Raw genomic sequence first — 4,595 nt, forward strand, 5'->3', positions numbered from 1 at the left:
TTTGGGGGGGCTCCAAAATCACTGCAGATGGTGACTGCAGCCATGAAATTAAAAGACACTTACTCCTTGGAAGGAAAGTTATGACCAACCTAGATAGCATATTCAGAGAAGGCAATGGCACCCCACTCTAGTACTTTTGCCTAGAAAATCCCATGGACGGAGGAGTCTCGTAGGCTGCAGTCCATGGGGTCGCTAGAGTCAGACACAACTGAGCGACTTCACTTTCACTTTTCACTTTCATGCATTGGAGAAGGAAATGGCAACCCACTCCAGTGTTCTTGCCTGGAGAATCCCAGGGACGGGGAAGCCTGGTAGGCTGCCGTCTATGGGGTCACACACAGTTGGACACGACTGAAGCGACTGCAGCAGCAGCAGCAGATAGCATATTAAAAAGCAGAGACATTACTTTGTCAACAAAGGTCCGTCTAGTCAAGGCTATGGTTTTTCCAGTGGTCATGTATGGATGTGAGAGTGGACTATAAAGAAAGCTGAGTGCCGAAGAATTGATGCTTTTGAACTGTGGTGTTGGAGAAGACTCTTGAGAGTCCCTTGGACTGCAAGGAGATCCAACCAGTCCATCCTAAGGGAAATCAGTGCTGAGTGTTCATTGGAAGGACTGATGCTGAAGCTGCAACTCCAATACTTTGGCCACCTGATGTGAAGAGCTGACTCATTGGAAAAAACCCTGATGCTGGGAAAGATTGAGGGCAGGAGGAGAAGTGGATGACAGTGGATGAGATTGGCATTGCCATTGGCATCACCGACCAATGGACATGAGTTTGGGCAAACTCCAGGAGTTGGTGGTGAACAGGGAGGCCTGGTGTGCTGCGGTTCATGGGGTCACAAAGAGTCAGACAGGACTGAGTGACTGAACTGAACTGAACTGAGGAAACTTCAGGAGATGGTGAAGGACAGGGAAGCCTGGCGTGCTGCAGAGGTTGCAGGGTTGGACACAACTGAGCGACTGAACAACAACATACCATAGGCAATACTGTATGGTACTGTTAATTTCTTTTGAGTTTTTATGTCTACTGCATGCAACAATTCTAATTGTATTAACGCCATTTAGAACATGAACATCTGGGTTTAAGTCCAGGATGCCCCATTCACGTAGCCTGCTTCTTCAAGCCTTGGCCTTCATGTTTCTAGGACTGAGATCCTGCTACTTGCAGCATGGGACTGCTACCAGGACTAAACGAGTGCTTTGTTTACTGTAGAGTTACAGGTAAGTTCTCGTTATTTCTGTTAGTTTTTATCACCTAAGAAAATGACTTAATCCACACTCTTGAAGAAGGCTGTCAATATTCGGTCCTACAGGACCCTTTGAAAGGGCCTGGGATTTGAGTGAACCACCACCAGGTGGCGATAGAAGCCAGATAGTCCCACTGGCCTTCCTCGCCCAGACCCTAATTGCATTTGAAGTGTGTCCATTTTTGTTTTCTTTGAAGAGGAAGGGCAAATCTTACAAATACGTTTTCTAGGTCAACTTTAGCTCATAAGATCAATTTTTGCCTCACTGTGGGGATGAGAAAGCAAGGGTGCTTCTATCCAGAGTTCATTCTCCGTTGCCTGCTTATGACAACGTTTTTAGGCAATGGACTCTGAAGTGGTCTGCAGGGCCTCTTCCTCATTCGCAGCTGGTTCTGTGGACTTGCTTTCGTGATTGGGTTTAAAGCAGGAGAGGGAACCGCGGTGTGGGCCCTCGTTTGCCTGCCGCGTCATTCAGTTAAACTTTGACAGCCTTCGGCTCCGTATTTCACAATCGTCCATTAAGGGAGGGGAAATCATGAAATAAATTATGTCCACCAAGAGAGAAAAACGCTCCAGGACCAAGTTTGCTGTTGAGGAACAAATATTTAACAGAAACTTAAATAGGCTCCACTACCGAAAGCAAAAATAAAATCAGCTGTGTTTTTTTTCTTTCCCTTCATTTTTGCTGTCTGCCCCCCTCCTACGTGTGACATTTCATTGGATGGTGTTCAGTAGGTGCTAGCTGGACAGAGAGCCCCGTGGGGTCCCTGTGGCTGAAGCACAGGGTTGGAAGGGAGGAGAGTGCGGTCATGTGCTGAGGGGCAGCCCCAGTCATGTCTTCACTAAGCCAGAGCAACAGAGAGGAACCCAAACCCCCACAACACCAGAGGAAAGAGGAACAGGAAGAAAGACTACCGGAAACCCGAGTGCAGCAACTGGCATCACTTAGAAAGAGCATTTCTACACGTTCACAGCAGAAGCATCGTCTGCTGCAGTCTGGGATGGCTGTAGAGATAAGAACGTGGCACACAGCTCCTCCGGGATATCTTACCAAGCACATCGAGAAAAATATCAAGACCATCAAAACTAGACAATTCCCAGAGGAATTATAACTGTTAAAAATACAGTCAACTCTATTGAATCACAGCAAGATTCTCTGTGACTCACCTCCCGAAGTAATGGAAATAAAAAGAAAAATAAACAAGTGGGACCTAATTAGCTTTTGCGCAGCCTAGGAAACTACGAACAAGGTGAAAAGACAACCCTCAGAGTGGGAGAAAATGAATAATGAATGAAACAACCGACGAAGGATTAATTTCTAAAATATGCAAACAGCTCATAAAACTGAATACCAGAAAAACAGTCCAACAGAAAGTGGGCAAAAAGACCTAAACAGACTTTTCTCCAAAGAAGACATACAAATGGCTAATAAACACATGAGAAGATGCTCAACATGGCTCATTTCAGTTCAGTACAGTTCAGTCACTCAGTCGTGTCCGACTCTTGGCAACCCCATGAATCGCAGCACGCCAGGCTTCCCTGTCCATCACCATCTCCCGGAGTTCACTCAGACTCACGTCCATCGAGTCGGTGATGCCATCCAGCCATCTCATCCTCTGTTGTCCCCTTTTCCTCCTGCCCCTAATCCCTCCCAGCATCACAGTCTTTTCCAACGAGTCAACTCTTCGCATGAGGTGGCCAAAGTATTGGAGTTTCAGCTTTAGCATCATTCCTTCCAAAAAATACCCAGGGCTGATCTCCTTTATGATGGACTGGTTGGATCTCCTTGCAGTCCAAGGGACTCTCAAGAGTCTTCTCCAACACCACAGCTCAAAAGCATCAATTCTTTGGCACTCAGCTTACAGTCCAACTCTCACATCCATACATGACCACTGGAAAAACCATAGCCTTGACTAGACGGACCTTTGTTGGCAAAGTAATGTCTCCGCTTTTCGATATGCCATCTAAGTTGGTCATAACTTTTCTTCCCAGAAGTAAGCGTCCTTTAATTTCATGGCTGCAGTCACCATCTGCAGTGATTTTGGAGCCCAAAAAGATAAAGTCTGACACTGTTTCCACTGTTGCCCCATCTATTTCCCATGAAGTGATGGGACCAGATGCCATGTTCTTCATTTTCTGAATGTTGAGCTTTAAGCCAAATTTTTCACTCTCCACTTTCACTTTCATCAAGACACTTTTTAGAGAAATGCAAATCAAAACTACAAAGAGATATCACCTCACACTGGTCAGAATGGCCAAAAAGAAGCACAAATAATAAATGCTGAAGAGGGTGTGGAGAAAAGGGAACCCTCTTGGACTGTTGGTTGGAATATAAGTTGATATAGCCACTATGGAAGATGGTATGGAGATTCCTGAAAAGACTGAGAGTAGAACTTCCCTTTCTCTTTTCACTTTCCTGCATTGGAGAAGGAAATGGCACCCCGCTCCAGTGTTCTTGCCTGGAGAATCCCAGGGGCGGGGGAGCCTGGTGGGCTGCCATCTATGGGGTCGCATAGAGTCAGACACGACTGAAGCGACTTAGCAGCAACAGCAGCAGAACTACCATACGACCCAGCAATCCCACTACTTGGTATATACCCTGAGGAAACCAAAACCAAAAAAGGTGTGTGTACCCCAATGTTCATTGCAGCACTATTTACAATAGCTAGGACATGGAAGCAACCTAGATGTCCACCGACAGATGACTGGATAAAGAAGCTGTAGTGTATACACAATGGAATATTACTGCTGCTGCTGCTGCTAAGTCGCTTCAGTCGTGTCCGACTCTGTGTGACCCCATAGAGGGCAGCCCACCAGGCTCCCCTGTCTCTGGGATTCTCCAGGCAAGAACAGTGGAGTGGGTTGCCATTTCCTTCTCCAATGCATGAAAGTGAAAAGTAAAAATGGAGTCACTCAGTCGTGTCTGACTCTTAGCAACCCTATGGACTACAGCCTACCAGGCTCCTCCGTCCATGGGATTTTCCAGGCAAGAGTACTGGAGTGAGGTGCCATTGCCTTCTCCAAATGGAATATTACTCAGCCATAAAAAGGAACACATTTGAGTCAGTTCTAATGATGTGGATGAACCTAGAGCCTATTATACAGAGTGAAGTAAGTCAGAAAGAAAAAAACTAATATCCTATAAAAATGCATGTGTATGGAATCTAGGAAGATGGACCTGATAAACCTATTTACAGGGCAACAATGGAGAGGCAAGACAGAACTTATGGACATGGGTCAGGGGGGAGGGTGGGAGGGATGAATGGAGAGAGTGACGTGGACGCGGCGACGACGCGACCACCTGGTAAAAACAGATAGCCAATGGGGGCTTGCTGTGTGACTCA

Source organism: Bison bison, unplaced genomic scaffold (genome assembly GCF_000754665.1).
Source record: "Bison bison bison isolate TAMUID 2011002044 unplaced genomic scaffold, Bison_UMD1.0 scf7180017864374, whole genome shotgun sequence".
Lineage (NCBI taxonomy): Eukaryota > Metazoa > Chordata > Mammalia > Artiodactyla > Bovidae > Bison > Bison bison.